The sequence below is a fragment of the Cyanistes caeruleus genome, chromosome 3 (genome assembly GCF_971803275.1).
Source record: "Cyanistes caeruleus chromosome 3, bCyaCae1.hap1.1, whole genome shotgun sequence".
Classification (NCBI taxonomy): domain Eukaryota; kingdom Metazoa; phylum Chordata; class Aves; order Passeriformes; family Paridae; genus Cyanistes; species Cyanistes caeruleus.
The window spans coordinates 45,681,553-45,701,009 of NC_141703.1; the positions used below are offsets into that span (position 1 = coordinate 45,681,553).

General features: G+C 35.6%; 2 long non-coding RNA genes across 4 annotated transcripts in view; one reads left to right on the forward strand and one right to left on the reverse strand.

Moving 5' to 3' along the window:
- The window catches only part of LOC147654126 (uncharacterized), a 45,820-nt gene that overhangs the window by 11,438 nt on the left and 14,925 nt on the right, over nt 1–19,457 (reverse strand). The window lies entirely within an intron of this gene.
- LOC111926153 (uncharacterized) overlaps nt 7,667–19,457 on the forward strand; it is a 30,911-nt gene continuing 19,120 nt past the window's right edge. For all 3 annotated transcript variants that reach the window (XR_015284506.1, XR_015284507.1, XR_002862719.2), the window contains exons 1-2: nt 7,667–7,695; nt 10,302–10,395. This is a non-coding gene — a long non-coding RNA (uncharacterized LOC111926153). The remainder of the gene's footprint in view (nt 7,696–10,301; nt 10,396–19,457) is intronic.

Sequence of the window (19,457 nt, forward strand, 5' to 3'; positions counted from 1 at the left end):
CCTGTCTATACAATAAGGATCTTGTCTCACTCCAACCTTCACAGTGATCCTCTCTATAACATAGTTAAAGTTTTTTGAATCAGTTTACAGAAAGCAACAGCTTACCATGCTTATCAAACAAATGGAGAAGACCAAAACATCTTGTAGGCAGAGCTTTGCTTTCTAGGGTACTGAGCTGTGTATTAAGACCAATATTAAATATTTAATATTAAAATATTAAATATTAAAAAATTCAAAGGGAGTTGAGATTATTACATGGAAGATGGAGTGATTTATGAAGTATAACTTTTCCACTTGTGCCAAGTACTTTGCATATATGCAACTGTGTCCGTTTGAATTAAACTAAGAAAATATTCTTTGAGAATACAAAATTATATTCTATCAATATTGAGATTTGCTTTAAAACAGATCTCTTTAAATTCACTACCTTTACTTCACAGATCATAAGGGTGACAATTAAGAATTCTCCTTTCCCTTACTGATCATTCATCAATTGAGTTACTTTGATATTTGTTGTTTTGCAACTTTTAGCCTGAGGAATTATTGTTTCCCTGTGTAGCAGCTGCAGAAACAGATGCTGGGTTTGGTTTGCTGGCACACATCCAAAAAAGCTTAAATGCAAAACAAAAATTATTTCTGGCCTATTGCCAGGTGGTCCCACTTTTCCATCTGCTGGAGAGATTTTAATTTGCAATCACTTAAAAAAAAAAAATTTGTGGACTTTGTATTCCTATTTATTTTTAAATGCATGCTTGACAGGCAGACAAATTTCATTTTGGCAGCATTCTATAGTTAGATCACCTTCTCAGCAATGTTGGGACTCTCTTCAAGCAAGAATAAAAAGTATTTTGTGTGGTGTCTAGTGAACCAGACTGACAAGTATGATAAACATGGCAGGAGGTCCAAGGCCACTTTGGATGGAAAAAGCAGAAACTTCCACCTTTGAGAAAGGCTCACACTTGCAAGTTCAGCAACAATATGGAGTCTTTCCAGACCCTGAGCACAAAAGTTATGCTTGGAAAAATATTAAGACACAATGAGGATTTTTTTTTTTTTTAATTAAGATTATAAATGAAAAAAATAAAAATTGATTTCTCAGTACTAATGAACAGATGAAATGCAAAATTATGGCTGGTTAATAGTTTATCATGCTAACATAGAAAGGGAGCAACAATATATCCCCTGAAATTTTCTCAGGACTGTATTTTCAATGTCTCCAAAAGATCTTGTACAAGTCTTCTGATAGCATTCTTGATGGCCATTAAAACTGACCACATCAATATGATAAATAAATATATAGATGAAAAAAATTCCCACTAAATTAAAACAAAGAAAAAGAAAACAAAATTAAGATTTCATTCAACAATTTTATTTGCATGAATTACACGTATTCTGTTATCAGTTGTTGTCTACATTTATTCAAGTGTCCTTCAAACGTTATAATTCCAGAAATCTCTATTTCTGTACATCTATGCTCAGGCACTCCAAGATGAACCTTGTATCTTAAAAAAACTGTTGAAAGTTAAATTTATTGGAAAAAATTGCCTAGATTTATTGAATAAAGAGTATCAAAATAACATGCTTCAGAAAAAACTCATTTTTGTCTGTAAAACTGATCTGAAAACTTCCAGGAGTTTCCTTTAGATTCTTTAGAAAATCTTTCTTCTTACATTCCTACTTCTTTTTCATGTGGTCCTGTGGCCATTCCTTCATGTTGTCTAGGTAAGTTTTTATAACAAATGTCCATATGCAGGACCTAATGATCCACTCTGACTATCAGGTGAATTACCTACGGCCTCGAGTTTTCATAAATTCTCACTTTGAATAGGACTGGATGCTTTCTAAAGTAAGGCCACTACAGCTTTCTTGACAGCTGATGATATTCTCTGTCCTAGGATTTAGAGAGGAGGCAAGGGACAGAGGTATTTTTTTTAAATTAATTTGCATTGGTGCAGAGCCGTATGAACACACTGCCTATTCCAATACAAAGCAGATTCACTTTTTTTGAGGGTTCATAATCTGTAAGTTGCTCATCAGTCTTTACTGGGGTTGGGTTGAGACAGTGCGGTCACAGTGAAGTAGAGGTGGTGATCCTGACCTAAAATCTAGAAAGTTTGTGCAAACTATGGTGACAGAATGTCCTCCTGCCTCATTTGAACTTATTCACTGCAGGAGTCTTAGATGTAATTACGCACCACAGAGAGAAAGAATATCTTTTAAAGTACTTTGGTGAAAGTGTGCCATACAATATGTTAATACCTTGCTTTCAGATTAGAAAATGTTTAAAAAACCCTTAATTTCCAATTTCTGTAATCATGTTGCTAAAATTGAAGTAACTGTTGGGGAACTTGACTGCAGAGAGATACAGGACTAAAATGCATTATATGACTGAATATACGTAATGGACCCATCAGATTCTGTTTGTGTTCCCTCACTAATGGGAAATTCAACCCTGCTGCACATTTCAATGTCTTTCTTCTGTACTAATCTGTCTTCCAAAGACAGATGGCTTTTGCAACTTGTAAACTTTTTTCTCCTAAAATTGATAAATCATCTGCACAGGAAAGTTTCTCTATTTCTGCCACATTCAGAAAGAAAAAAACAATGTGAAAACATTCTTCCTTCCTACCCTGCCCCAAAAGACTATTTGTCCTTCAAATTATCTCAAAGGAACAGTCATAAGGAAATGCAAGTTCTTAATATGTCTTAAGTGGTACTATATATTGCTAAATACTTCCCTTGCCAATTGTATTCATTAAAGAAGCTCTTAATCTTATTGGAATAAGGAGAGCTCTTCACACTTAAGATTTTTGTGTCTCCTCTTTTTGTTCCCTCTGGGATTGGTACTCTTCCAATTTATGGCCAGCTAGACCATTCTTGACTGTCTGCCATTTCTACTGCCTTTGCAATGACTTAAATGATCTCCCATCAATTTTTCTAAGAGTTAACCTTCATTTGCTATAGGGACATGAATATTTAGATTTCTAGAATATGCACTGTCTTCTTTATCCTCCCTTTTTATTGCAGGGATAACAACAGCAATTTCATATACAACAGATAATTCTTTCATTAGGTCTTCTTCCTTTCAGCACCAGTAAAAGGGGAACATGTGATATCAGACTCACAGAATCACATTGTACTGCTTTATTTTTGGGACACAGTTAATTTTTTTCATAGTAGCTAGTAAAGAACTACGTTTTGGATTTGCGACACAATAGCAGAGCTGGTAACAGAGCAGTGTTTTAGCTATTGCTAAGCAGTCACAGCCTTTCCAGCTTCCCAGACCGTCCCACCTGGCTGGGGTTCCACAAGAATCTGGGAGGGGACATAGCTGGACAGATGACCCAGGTTGATCAAGGGGATATTCTGTACCATGTGGGGTGCTCAGCATGTAAAGATAGGGGAAGGGAGGGACATTCCAAATTACGCCATTTTTCTTCACAAATAACTGTCACATGTGATGGAGCCCTGCTCTCTTGGAAATGTCTGAACATCTGCCTGCCTACCAGAAGCAGTGATTGAATTACTTATTCTGCCTTTCTTGAGCAGTCCCTTGTTGGAGGATCAACTGAGTGACTGTGCGGGACTTAGCTGACTACCAGAGTTAAATCACAGCACACATAAATCAACAGTGTCTGTGCAGAGACCCTGTAGAGACAAAAACCTGAGTCTCAAGCTGCAAGGAATAAAGTGCAGTTAGAGACCATTGAAGAAAACAGAGGAAACACTACTGAAGGAAACATCAGGGACAATGACAAGGAAAGCAGGGAATGTGCCTTCTGGCAGCAGCAGGAGGACTCATTACCCACCTGCAAATTTTCCACTTAAAAAAAATATGTATTACCCTAGGAAAGGTGAGAAGGAAGAGTACTCAGAATGGAAACACCTGTGTCCACTTAGATTGAAGCAAGTGTGTGCAAGGAATATGGTGGCAAACGATAGTGACTAGAGACTGTGCCCTTAAGGGATATGTCCAACCCTTTGCCAGCTCGACTTGATGCCCTAGAATTTTTGCTGCATGGTCAAAACTCATACAATGGGTTTTGATGAGAGATTGCTAAGGCCTTTCTAGTCCTCCAACTATTAGCTCACGTAACTCACAATGTGTCCTCACAACAAAGGTCAGCAGCATCCTGAGATGCATTAACAAGAGTATCACCAGCAGATCAAGGAAAATAATGCTTCTTCTCTGTCTAGCACTGGAGTAAAACATTCAGTGCTGTGTTTCCTACTACACAAAGGCATGGGTACACTGAAGTGAGTGCAGCAGAGATGACCTACATGGTAAGAGGCCATATAAGGAGATTCTAAGATGGGCAGGCTGGAGAGGAAAAAGATGATGGGAGATCTTATTGCTGTCTACAGCTATGTAATGGGAAGATGTAAAAACAATATAGCAGGACTTCTCTCAAAGATTTAGGAATAGGACAGAAGCCAAAACACTTAAAATTCTGACTACATATAAGAAAATCCTTTTTTTGTGATGTGGGCGATCAAGCCTACAATCTGCCCAGAGTAACTGTAGAGCTTACACATTTGGAGATACTCAAAGCTCTAAGCTGGATGAGACCCTGAAGACCTTTGCCTTACTGGACCACATCCGAAGTTGGCATTAGAATCTACGATATTAAGATGCTCCTTCCAATCCAAATTATTTGTGCTTCTGTGATTCCACATTCTGCTTTCTAACTTATATAACACTTACGGCTATTGCCCTCTAAATATAACTTATATTGGTGTATGTCTCTGTGAGAGTCTGAGTGACAGGTACGTTAAACACGCATAGTGGTGTTGAATTACAATTACGTTTTTTGGTCCTTAGTCCCCCCCAAAAAATTTCCACCTGTCTTGTAGGAGGTATTGTGTGGCTTCAATACAGAAGTGAAAATTTATTCTTTTGATGTGTTATATATAAGATTGGATGAGCTGACAGAATAAACTCTGTGTTTAAATTTAGACAGCCTAATCTGATTATTTATCAAGTGTAACTATTTTTGTCTGCAGGTTTTGCTAAATCCTAGTTGAAGGTAATAGTGACTGCCTCCTAATTCACTTAAATGGACTAGATACTTAAAGCATGTATGGAATTGCTTCTTTCTAACCTTATTTGGAGGACTGTTCCCTAATATTGTGAATTTTGTGTTCACTAGTAAGAAACAACTCAAATTAGGAATCTTATAAAACAGCAGATGTTCCTCACAGGGCTATTCAAGTCAGCAAAAAAACTAATATTAATGTACATAAATGAATATTTAATTTGAATTTTCTCCTTTACATGCCTGGATAAATTCTACTAACCATGAACTAAACTGTGCTACCCCCTTCTAGCTATGCATTAAAATATAAATGCATGTTTTTCATATCTCTTCTTTTAGATATTAACTTTATTATATTATAGAAAATACTATCTATAAAAGTATATGCATAAATATACAATACATATTATGGAAGCTTTTTTAAAGTGTGTTTTTTGGGTTTTTTTTAAGATACCACTCATTGGTGACTTGCAGACTAATAATCATATAAAATTAGATTAGCTTCTTTGATAGAAAATTTCTCAAAAAATAGCATAGGAAGTTTTCCTAAAGTAAAATTCCTAAAGGTAAAATTGATTTAAGTGTTATTTATAGAATAGTATATCTCTATGCTGTTTTTAATATCAACCAGAGATCACACAATCGAGATCCTAACCTGCTTTCTGCTAAATAAATATGCCCCAGGATACTACTAATGTATAAAGATAAAGTGAACTTCAACATCACGATGGTCCTGTATCTTGGAAAAGTGCTTGTGTTTGTAATGATTGCAAATTGCTCCCTAAAAAGAGATATTTTCGTGAAACCTGTTCTCAACTCTCTTTAGCCATAGAAAATGTTGGACTCATAGCTGTTTCATCTGGTGTTATTTTGCATACTATCATTTGGAATGTTTCTGTTCTAACAAAGTCCATGCTTGGAGATAGGACTGCTGCAGTTTTGATCTGATATAAATAAGAATTAAAACCATACAAATCACAGAGTATGCTGTTTTATTCTAGATAGCTCAGTAAAAGTAATTCATCCCCACTATGTCTCTCACTGGATTTAGGTGTACCCTTGAATTTGATATCCCCCCTAGAAAACAAACACGTTTTCATGAACTGCCTAAAGTTGAAATCCAAGGCAAGGCTTAACTTGATGTGAAGTTAAAAGTGATGTAAAATAAAATTGCTCACCTCCTGCTAACTGGTGCCTAGCTCATTCCCAAGCTGCAGCCACTCACTCAGCCAGCTCCTTGTAGCTGACACTGAGCATGACATCACATTATATGGAATATTCCTTTGTCCAGTTCTGGTCTTGGCTGTGCTCCCTCCCAACTCCTTGTGTTAAGCGTGGGATGAGTGCCCTATTCACTGGGTTAAGAACTGACTGGATGGTTGTGCCCAGAGAATGGTGGTGAATGGAGTTCCACACAGATGGTGAATAGCCATGAGTTACCCAGACCTCAATATTTCAGCCAGTACTGTTTAATAACTTTATCAGTGGTCTGGATGAAGAGATCAAGCGCAGCCTCAGTCAGATGACACCAACTGGTGTGCTTGATCTGCTCGAGGGTAGGAAGGCTCCACAGAGGGATCTGGAAAGGCTGGATTGATGGACCAAAACCATCAACCTCTTCTGGTTTGGGGTGGCAGATGAAGTCCTTGGGGCATTGCAAATGGCAGTAAGTTTGCCATTTAAGCAACTAAGTTAACACCAGCTTGCTGATAGACAAATTTTAAGTTTCTGTTTTGGGTTGCACTTCAAATTAATTCCTACTTCTAACAGGGAATAATTGCAGTCTTCCTCTGTTAATTTACTTGCTTACTCAGTTTATTTTCAGGATCCCACATTTTGGTATTTCTTTCCAAATATTCTCTGATGTTGGTTGCTACTTTATAAATTTCAGATAATTGTTCCACATGTTCCATTTTGAAAGTGATAGTAAACATTCTTAAATTCATATAGCTACTAAGCACGAGCAAACACACACATGGAGTATCACACTTGTCTCTTGTTAGGTCCTAGTCTGTATTTGCCATACTTATGAAGTACTTATAACTATATTAGGCAATGAAGTAATAAATTAGTTTTTAGTTTCCTGTAGGTTATGTATATTTCACAATGTTAATTTGTGGATCTAACCTTGAACTCATACCCTCCAGAGGCACTTCTCTATATAAGAACACAGGCAATTTTAAGTTGCCAGGATGAAGTCTGAACTTGTGGAAACAAAACCAGAGCTAAGTCTCAGTGTGACAGTGGACTGGACTTTCATCAATGTCCCTAACCTTATTCTAGAGAAACAGAATCCTTAGATACAAACTTGTGTTTTGGTTTGTTTGGTTTGGGGTATTTTATGTACAGTTTTTTTAATGCATTTGATAATTGCTGGTGTATATTTAAGCACAAAAAACAATAGACAGGCTTAGCTATTAATTTTGAGGATTTGCATTGTTTTTTAACTTGTGGTTAATTCTAAAATAGAATTAATAGTTCCTATAAGCCTACATGGAAAAATTTTTAGAGACAAGTAATAGTAATGCTATTAATAGTAAGTAATGTTTCTGTGGTTTTTTTAGACTAAGTGTAGCTGGGTATGATGACAAGCTTTCGGGCATGCAAGCCCATCATCAGGTTTAAATATAGAAACAGAAGCCTTCAAGCTAAATATGGGGTATATATATATATATTATATATATATATGGGGTGCTCTGGGTTTAATTTCATTGCTTTAATCATTTGGACAAATTGAAGAGAAGCACCTAGCACTGGTGGAGCTGAGGGAGATGTGGGTGAGATCCCAGCTCCTAACAGAAAGGCAGTTAATTATTACTTTTGGTATAGTGAAGAGTAGGATGAAGTCTAGGCAAAATGAGAAAGCAAACTGGTACCTCTATTGAGTCTGAAATTTTTAGTAACAAGTACATTTATAATTCAGTTCACAGGGTTGTTCTTTGGAATTACTCTGTACGTCACATTTGAATCGGGATTTAATGGACAGAGGGTGAAACCTCATAGCTGCAATTTTTTGAAATTCATCTTTACTGTTCAATTTTCTCAACTGCAGCATCAGAGATTCCATGAGTACATGTGGCATATGGAATTAAGTGAGAAATAGGGCTTTGTATGTGTGGAGTCTGTTCTGTTGTGGGTGAGTTGAAAGAGTAGGCAATGGAAAAGGGTGGGAGAGAACTCTTTCTGAGAATGAATCAGAAATCAAAAACTCTAGGAGAAGGGTAAGATTTCCTTAGGTAATACTGGGTCATGGAGGTCAGCCAGATTACTTCAGGCAGCTGTATTTCCTGTGGCTAGGATTTCAGGATATGGTTTAAATGAGTATACTAACCTGTGGCTGAATTTTGTGTCAGCCTGAACACAGAATAAACCGTGAGTGAAATTCCAACTAGCATTTAAGGTCCTTGAAAAGCAGAACTGAAGTTGTATAAATCTCAACACATATATCACTATGTTGCATCTCTATCGTTTTGCCAGTCCGTCCTCTTCCATCACATCAAGTATAAAATATTTCAGAAGCTGCTATATCTTAGTTTAAAAAGCTGATGAATGCCTTCATTTCCAAACAGGCAAGTTAATATGTTTAGGGTTAGGTAGGGATTTTTTTAGGTTTGTACTTTTGTTTGTTTGTTTTTAGTTTTGTTGGTGTGTTTTTTAGGGCCTGTTGATTTATTTGTTTTGATTTGTTTTTTTCTGAGTCTGAGGTTTAGTGGAGGCACACAAGTATATTTTTCCACCACCAGAAAGATACCAAAAACCCTTGTCAATTCTTCAGGTCTTTTTATTATTGTGATGACTATGCTGGTGGTTGTGCACATATGCCAGTGCAAACACCAGTATTGCATGGCTTTTATCTCTGTACCATTTAACTCAGCCCTAAAGTTCTAAATATATTTAGGAACTAGTTTTGGTTTTTTTGCCTTTTTTTTAAAATTTCATACATTCACTCCTGATCACACATGCTAAAATAGATTTTGATTCTCATGGTTAAAATAGTGAGAAACAAATCAGAATTATGTTATTACTGGAAGTTGCTGACACGTAAGTCTTAAGTGAACTTCTTCTGATTTGTTTAGGTGTTTTGCCACTGCAAGTATCCTTGAGGACTTAGCAAGAAAGGTAGAAATACATTTCATGGTAAACCTGAAAAATATGAGATGAAATATTAAAACTGTCATATCATAGCTCCTGCAGATTTAAGCTTTCTATAGTCCATGGTTATTTGTGTCCAATGAGCAAATGCATGACAGTCCAAAAAGATCGTCTACCATATAAGAAACAGTTAGCTTGACTTTCTAGAGGAGACAAAATGAAGACAAAGAGAAAACTGTGAACATTTAAGAAAATCATGGCATTTCTCTTGTAGCACCTTCTCTCCAAAAGATAGAAAATCAAAGCAAACAGAGTAAATACCTGAGTGCTTAATGATATTACAGCTTGTGATTTTATTTTTTTAAATTTCTATCAATTAATTATAATGTTTGATGTGTATAAATGTGAATAAAGATTTCATATGTCAGTCATCAGTATGTTTGAAAACAGTGCTAGAAAATTATCTTATTGACTTGAGATCTAGGGTTAGAGTCTTGCACTTGCTACTGATTTGATACATACCAGATTAAAGTTGATTTGTCAAAATGAATTAGTGGATTTTGAGAGGCAGTGGGGTAGAAATTTTAGTCTTTTAAAAGGCCAAATATCATTTACTGCCCACTCGAAATCACCATGGCATATAAAGGCTAGTGAATCATGATGATTGCAATGAATACTGGATAATTATTTCATATTAGCTGTGGAATTATGCTGAGGATGTAAATAATACCTTCATTAACTTCCTCTGAAAAAAAGCCAAGAAAGAAAAACCTCTCTTTGTCAATGTCTCAGACATAGCTGTTCATTATAGGGAATATGCACAAAATGTTTTCAGTTTTCTTTAATTCCCAACTACACTACAAATAAGCAACATATATTTTTCATTTACTGGAATAGTGATGATTAGTCTTATAACACAAAACTATTTTACACTGTTGATTTTGTATTGTACAGCTTAAAATTGCACAAAAATAGCATCATCCACCTGTTTCAAAAGTACCAGACCCCACCAGGAACATTTGATGTAGCCTTTTGTTCTTTGTTGTAATTTTTGAAAGGGTAAAATTTATCTTGGAAATGAATAGTTCTAAATAATTCAGGTACCTGCAAATTGGAAAGTATGCCAAATAACAAGCAAAGTTTACAGTATTTTTACTCCTAAAACTTCAATAGGTAAATATAAATAGCCAGTACCTGCTGATGCCTCCCCATAACAGGAATTACCATCAAAATGCCAGTAACTGATTCCATCATTGTATCCAGTCATGTAAGTATCCACCTGTAGCCACAAAAGTCACCCCATTAATCCCTCTTTTTATTTCCTGGAAGTAGGTTTAACATCTGGAGTATGCTGAGAATAAGAGATTTACTTTGTCATTTACTCAGACTGCAGCTTGCAAAGATCAAGCCCAGGGCTGCCCAGCACAGAGTCCCAAGAAGCCCAAGTCACACAACTTGCAAATCTCATTCTCTAGTCCTTTTTCTCAACCATTCTATTTATCTCCATTGTATGTCACTTTCTCTTTCCAAGTCTCCTCCAAATACACAACCTGTCCTTAATTATGTTTTCCCCATTGATCTCAATTCTACTGAATTGGCAGCCAGCCTTGCTCGTTGTGATACCACAACTTGGATCATCTGTAAATCTTATGATGCCACAGCTGGATGTAGGAGGGCATCTTACTCCCCCCACGAGAGCTTATCTGTTGCTTGTTAACCAGTCAGATAACTCAGACAGGACAAGCTGTCTTTTGGCAGCATGGGGTTAGCATTAGTCTGGCATCTCTCAACTTCCAGCAAACATCTTTCTGGTGAAGTGAGATGTGGAAAGATAAGCTGGGTTTCTGACTAACACTCATTCACTTTACAACTATAAAAGCCACAGTGAGCTTTCAAAATTAGAAATCTTTTATACATTTTCCTGGAATTGTGTGGAGTTTCTCCTGTGAATAGGGACATCTATTTCCCAGTTACTTCCCAGAGGTTAAGTGAAGGAATCTGTGTACATTATTATCATTTGGTGCTAAGTTATATTCAGTTCCTAACTGAGACTATTTCTTTGTTAGCCTTAATATAGATACCTTAACATCATGCAGTGTCTTATGGTATGTTGCAATCTACTAATAATTATTTTATTTTTATACTCTTTACTGAGCAATTTTGATTAATACATTTTGTCTGTTAAATATATAATTTATTTTTTAAATATATCTGATTTGCCATCATTAAAACTTGTGGACAAAAGTAATTCCTTTAAATTTAAACTATTGCCAAAATCTGAGGCTAAAGCAGGATTTACCCATATTTAAACCCCTTTCAGTGAAAGAGTTTAAATATACAAAGGAGCCCATTCTGATCTTCAGACAAGGCAGGACTTCTTTAATAAACTTTGTCTCAAGCTTCCAATCTCCCTGTGACAATGGAACTACCAAGGCAATGCTGGCCTTGCAGGACTCTGCTCTTCAAATGGTCCCAGTGTTTTCCTTGTGCTGCCTGTGTTGCTTGGATGTTTCTTATTTCTTCTCCCTTAGCCACCTGTGCCATGTCGCAGCTCCTTATACTTTCCTTTGTCTTGTACATGAAATTCCCATGTCATGCCGTTTTTATTTCTGCAGTACTAATACATTCTTGATATGTAGCAGGAGGTTCATAGTATTTACAGTGAAGGGAGAAAAGTGATTAGTTAGAAAAATTAGATTAGAAAAACCCATTCACCTCATTCACTCATAACAGTGAAATCTGATTGACTTTATGTGAGCTTTAAAATTGTTTTGATATTTTGAGATGACTAAAATAAAACCAAATTCATAATGGATTTCAGTCACATTTTTCATATGAAAAGGGGATATTCACTTGACCCTTAGTGTGGGGACATTTACTCAACCCTTATATAATTTTTCTGTCAACACCCCAGGAAAGTCAAGACCATTATGCCTGACAGCCTGTCAGCACCATGTTAAGGGGACCTTCACTGAATAGTCCTGCTGGATCAGAGGACAGTTTGACTTAGTCAGTAAAATACACCAAAAGCATGAAGGAGACTCATCAGTGGGTCTTCCACTATATTTGAGTATATCACTCACTGATGGTGACTGCCAGTACCTGTGAAGGACTCACACTAAAAGTTTACAGAATAACAATCTTTATGAATAAAAAATTGTAACAAGTTACGTTTCGAGGATTGTTGGTGATAGTATATGACTGCAAAAACACGTTCAAAGCAATAGAGAGACAAGCTCTAATTCCCAATAAAAGTATTCAGCATGGATAGAGTGCAGTTCTTACCCAGCAGGTGTCACTACAGGGGAGTGGACCGGTTAAACCCATCGACTGATCCCAGCATTTATGACAGTGTCCCCTAATTTTTCCTCCATTTTTTACTAATTTTTATATTACTTCTTTATGTTTAGGTGAAGCTGAAGTGACTCAAGTTATGCATACCTTTGTAAGTGATTGATGTAAAATCCTCTCACTTAGTTTTTAAAGATACATTTAAAAATAAATAGGGAGCACATGTCCAGTGAGGGATGGATCGTACCTTGGGCACAGGAGCCTTTGGGATGCAGGTGTGCATTAATATTAGAGTTGGGTCATAGTGAACCAAGTTCACCCAAGGAGAGTGATTTTGCCATGGTTGCTGGCTCTGCAGCAAGACATCTCCTGTCTCCCTTGGCTGTTAGGTGGTATGTGGTTTCTCAGCTGCAAAGTACCATCGAGTTCCCCTCCCTGCAAGGATTTCAGCAGAGCCTGGCTGACATGTCCTCACTCAGCTCTACCTTCTGTTCCACCTCCCTTAGCAGGAGCTGTGGCTGCAGATTGTGGGTGTGGTTAATCATCGTGTAATGAGTTTCCAGCATACCAACCACATTCCATCCAGAGAGTAGCAAACATATTTTACCTTATAATTTCTATATTGTTAGAACCTCTCTTAGGATGTGACTATAACTTTTCAGTCTTCTCTAATTTTAGACACCAGCCATTTTTTCCCACACATTGTTGTGACACTTCATTACTATTATTATTATTATTATTATTATTATTATTATTATTAAATTTTATTATCAATTGTTTAATATCAATTATTATCATTATTATTTACGCTGTTGAACTCATTCCATCCTCTCTCATCCCCACAGTTCTCTTCATTCCACAAAAGGATTGAGCTATTGTTTGAAACATAATCAAACTAATATGTTAAAAGTATGTTGCTGCTGATACCTTCTGTGCTAAATTTTGTTCACATAAAGAAACTATCATCTATTACAGCAGATTAATGACAGAACAGTACTTTTTTTCTATTATTATTTATTTTTTCAGTGTGATGTGGCCTTTTGTCTATAATCCACCAGACAGATGAGTTACTATTATTTTATAATTATTTTTGTGACCTTTCTGAAAGATGTGTGATACCACAGGTTGATCATGAGAAACATCATTATCATCTATAGGAAAATTAAATACTAAATATACTTAGGATAAAATAAATTACTCTTAAAGTTGTCATTGGAGCTAATAAACCACTTAACTAACACTTTTTTGGATACATAAAAGACCAGTGGTGAGAAAGGTTTTTGGAAAAGTTCTCATGACTGTATTTGATTGCTCTGCTAAGGTTTCCTACAAGTTTTAGTCCAAAGAAGAGCATACTCAGGAAGTGTTTGAGAGTATTGTTAGGAAAAGATGCTTTACTGTTAATATGGCAGTGACATACTGAACATTAAGTATAATATAAGTTATTTTCAAATTATTTTTCTCAAGAAAGTTAATCAGAATAAATAAAAGTAAAAGAATTTGGCACTAAGTTACAAAATTCCTGGATTTCTGTAATACAGATCTATAATACAGAACTGCTAAAACGTGATGGAGCAAAAGTCAAGTTCATATCCCACATAATGTTCGGAGGGTTTACTCTTAGTTTGGTTTGTTTCCTCCACCCAAGAGAAAGTGAAGTCACTTCAGAAATATCCACTTCTAAAACTGACAATTGTACATAGACTGGTTTCTGTCCTGTATTAACAATTTAAAAACAGAGTAAGGTGGCAACTAGTTTGTTGATCACCAGGCCTATAATTTTCTCTGTTATTTTTGAAAACAATAAATACCAATTAAAGAAATAAAGTAATAGTGTTATAAGCATACTTGGAAGCAGCAGCTGCTGGAGTGGAATAAAAATCAGTTGATAAAGAAACAGAAGCAAGAAAACAAATAGCAGCTGATGTGAATTTTTCTGTTTTAAGTAGGATGTGAATTTGGGTATAGATTCAGAGTGGCAGCTGGCTGATGTCATGATGTATCCACAGGTTATGTTATTCGGTGGCATTTTGGTCATAGAATTGCCCTTGTCTCAAGGTTTGGGCTTATGTGTGCCACAGGACCTGCTGAAAACATTTACACTGCTTCACATTCTCTGCAAGATAATGGCCACATCAGATTAGAATATACCATCTGGGTGATGCAGGTTAGCATCAGCCAAATAGAGACAAAATCTTTACATCAAAACATTTAGAAAAAGAAAAGGAGACCAAACCCATTATGATTTGAAAGTGTGTATCTAGAAGATGAAAACATATGTCCAAAAAGATTGAATATTTTTCTGCTGCTATCATCAAAAATTGATGACTAGGAGCTAGTAAACACAGTAACCTCAACAGATGGTCCTGTTACACAAATTAAATTTGTGTTTGCTGTAGAAGCTAAACAACCTGTAGACATAACAAGTAACAGAGTATCATAAAGAATGAAGGAAATTCCTATACCTAACCTGAGTCACAGCTTTCAATCTGTTTTTGAGGCTTGTTTCCTTGGCTTGGTTTTTTGCTTTATGGGGGGGTGAGGGTGGTTGAGATGTATCTGTTAATTTTATTTTAAAATATTGTCATGTTTGATAGATCAACCTCAAGAAGCTGCTTGCCCTCATGTATGAATCAATATAGAGCTTAAGAGAGGTACAACAAAGAATTTATGAGATCATATAAAGTATTTTGCAGCCTCACTGCCTTTGAAGTACAAGTTTGATAAAAAAATTAAGTGGCTTAAGTAATGAGGAAGATAACTACCAAAGTCAGCTAAAACACTTTGAATTGTTTTTATCAGCTATTCTTGATTTTAGACTTCAACTATTTTCTGTCTGATTTCTGCTGCTGCTGTAGAAAGTATCAACAGAAGACACGTCCTACTTTGTGTGTCTTTTTGGTTCTTTAACAAAGTGTTCCTTTCTGGCATTACAGAAGATTTAAATTGCTGAAATACACCAGACTTTTCTTGCACTGTCATTAAAAATCTTTTTATATATCAAATGGTGTGTCTTTGAGGCTGGCTAGGAAACTTCTTCAGATTCCCCAAGGAATTTTTATTTATTCTCTGATATATTCCAAATATACAGAATAGCCTAATGCTAAAATATGGAACAACAAGAAAAACAAACTTGTAGTGGTATGATTCTGGTGTCTTGGCATAATTTGAATTCTATACATCTATCTGTCCCAAACCCAACAGATTCCTGATGTACCTTAACCAAAAATTAAGTGAAGCACATCAAGATATGACTTAATATAATATTAACATTAGCTGGTTTTAAGTTTGTTTGCTACAGAGGAAACTGTAAGAAACAGTACTGACATGAATTAGGACAGAGTTGAACACTAGAAACTAAAAATTTATATAGCAATGTATATAGCAATGTATAGCGAAGTTTGCTTCTACAAGGCATTGTTTAGGATTTATAGTTCCTGTTTGGGGTTATGGGAAGAGTGTATGTTCAAGCTCTTTGAAAACCAGTCCAATTATCTTAGGAGTCTGAACCCAAACTGTTAATGTCTAGAGCCATGGATGACCTTGAGCTCCCCAGAACCGTATATTAGAACCATAATAGTCCAAAAATAACCCTAAGCAATATTTTCAGACAAAAAATGGACTGAACATTAGGAAATCAAATTAAAAACAAAACTGTGGAGTCTGTATTATTATGAAGATTTGTAGGACTCATTTCTCAATCTCATGAACCCCATTTGTTACTTTTTAGAGGATCATTGACAAATTCATAACACTTCATACCATTCATACAATGGTATGTGGTCTCAAAAAAAAATAAAAATTCAATGAGTGTTGTAGATATAATCAAACTATCAGAAGTCCTAGCCACTTGCACAAGATATCACAAAGTAAACTACTTGGAAGCTCTGCAATGGGTATTTCAGTTTTCACATTGACACTATTGACAAAACCAATACAGTAAATTCTATTCAGGTGCAGAAGCATCTCAGAAAAACTCTACCATTACTCAAGAGCAGCTTTTGGTATATTAGTTCAGGGAAGAGACAGGAAAATTAACACACATTGTGCTACATGCATTGTGGAAAGAGATTCCTTGAGATAATTTATTTTGCAATCAGATATTGCTTTCTCACAGCCTGAAAACATATGATTAAAAAAGATTTGACTGAGACCTCATTCAGGTATTACTGTGTTCAGGTGAAATGAATGCTTTGGATACTTGTAACAGAAAAACTGGGCAGTAAATAAGCTAGTGTCCTCAGGCAGAGGAACAGTGTAAAGCAGCTTCATTTGCCTTAGAAATATTTGTGTGTGCTGGTTCTGTTCTAGTTTGTAGACTGGGAAACACAGGCAGTTTTTCATATGCATAATACTTGCTAAATCAATATTGATATAGTTGCAGACAAAAACTCCTCAACTCAAGCTGTTTAATAAGGATGAAAACAGTTTATGGATTTATTAATGTGTAATTAACTGAAAATCAGTGACCTATATTATCAAGTTTGATATCAACAATACAAGAGGTAAGCCATGACATTAAACACTTAAGATGGTAGCATCAGGGATTTCATGCCACTGTGAAACTAAAGTTGAGCTACACTGAAACATATGACAGAGGTCTTGAAGGTATAATTGATACTGAAACAGAGACAGTAAGGAATAAATCTTAGATAAAGCTTCTTCCAGTGAGAGAGGTTATGAAAAGTTTTAATATATATACAATTATCTAGGCAGGTGAAATCTAAAATTATGTGAGACAATTGGTACCGTATATAATTATGCACCAAGTGGTCCATATCTGTAGGTATTTTCAGAACATGCAAATCAAAAGCAGTACTGAGATTCACGTCAAAGATTAGCTTTGACATTGTTAGGCTTATTTGAAAACATACACACACACAGGTATCTTACTTAGAAGTACTTAAAAGAGCTTGGAAACAATGTGAAGTCAGGATTCTTTCCAAACCAAAGGGATGTGTTTGGGGGGTGGGAATTAGAATATTTTATCACCAACCTATCAACCTTAAGAAAACAGGGAAAGAAGATTTTCTGCTGCCTTTCTTGAAATAACAGCTAAGGCTAGTCATCAGTTGCTATAGATACAACTTGGTCACATAAAAGTAGGAAGCCTGGAGATATCTAACCACTCAAAGATGTTGTGTTGAGGCTGTATTGGGTTACCAGAGCCTTCGTGACAGTCACAATTTTAGATGTGTACCTCATTTAGCTTCAATGTTTCCTATTTTTTGTTTTCCTTATTCACTTATTCACTAATCCATTATTGTGACTTATACCCTTAAAAAGGATAGCAACAATTCTTATATTTACTATAAATCAGTTGCAAATACTTTTTTGTGTGCCCATATCTCCTTTACCTTCAGGTTCTTAAAATCACACCTAAAAGGTGATTTTACCCAACCCATGTGCCTTGATGTGCATATACTGATATTTAAATATCAATACTGATATTTACTGATATTTAAATGTCTATCTGTTTTACTGTTCTGCAAGCTAATTAGCATTTCTTATGTTCCTCTCCGGCTAAGTTATTTTCAACCCACATTTGTTCAAATATTTCTTAGAAAAGATACCTACTTGAAAAAACTCATATCAGTAGGTTTAACTACTTGTTTTCTTTACACTTAGCACTTGAGTTCTATTTATAATGTAATGTGACTAAGGCAGAAGATTGTCAGCCAGGATTTCAACAACTTGCTTGTTTGTCGTGAGGCAAAGAGGCGCTACAGATTGCCATTAGAATGGTAGCTGCAATGTTACAGAGGTTATGCTAGACCTCCACAGTCAGAAAATAATCAGGAGAAAGCACTTCCTTAGCTAGCAGGGAATTTCTCATCTCTTGCCAACCTGAAATAATGTAAGGATTAGAAAATTTCTTTCAAATGTGGCAGAGTCAGATTTTGGTCTGCAATCAGCCAGTTCTATTTCTATTCCAAGAACCTATTTCAACCTATTACAACCTATTTTCAAGTTAATAATGTCATCCCAGGTCCATTGGGATAGAAATGATCTCGTATATCAAGGCATTTAAATGGAAATTTCTAAATGCATGTGACAGCATCCAACTAGATATTTGACTGAATTTGCTAGACATAGACATCTAGAGCAGTCTGAAATGTCTTAAGACATCCAAGAAATCCCCAGAAGGCTGGCAAATATGACAGTGATCCAAGCGGTAGTCTTGTTCATTTCTGGAATGCAAGTGGAAGCTTGGCAGATATTTTGGATAGCTCAAATGAAGCTGTAAATCGATGTTAGATAAAAATCACACATAATTTTTTAACCTTAGAATAAGGTGAATAATATTGTCTGTTCCAACAGTCATGCTCAGTGCTCATCAGTTCATCTAAACCAGAGAAATATTTGCTCTATCATACAACCTTAAGCACATATTTGTGCAAGGACTTGTATTTAAACAACTACAAGTAGACGTGATTTTTAACACACCTGTTTCAATAGACATACAGTCTTTTCTGGCACATTTTGAAACTTCCTGTGCTCATCCACACACAGAAAAGGTGTTTGAAATGTAGTTTACCAGTTAACAGCATCATAGCGGCTCCATTCTGACTACCTACATTTCTCTTATATTCCTTACTTGAAAATAAAATGAAAAGCTAAGAAAATGGAATATTTTTTCCGTGTCCATATTGACTCATAAAATTTTGTTTGCCATAAAATTTCAGTTCTATAAATAGTGCTTATTTTTCTTACATTTGCTTTGTTTAGTGCAGTAGCATTACGTAATATCCTCTCAACAGCAAGTAGGAAAAGCTATGTAATCTTCCAGATTATTCAGACCCAACACTATCTAAAATATAATGCATTGCTTACCTACCTACAAAATTCTTACTAGAAAATACATTAGATTTGTTTATATGTTCAGTTACATAATTTTATAAACTAATAGAAAAAAAAGGTGTCGCATTGGAAACATTTTCAATTAACTACCTGGTTTTCCCTTTATCTTAGCAACAAGACATGGATGTGAAATCTGATATTAAAATTTTATTTTACAAAAAGATCAAGATCATGTAA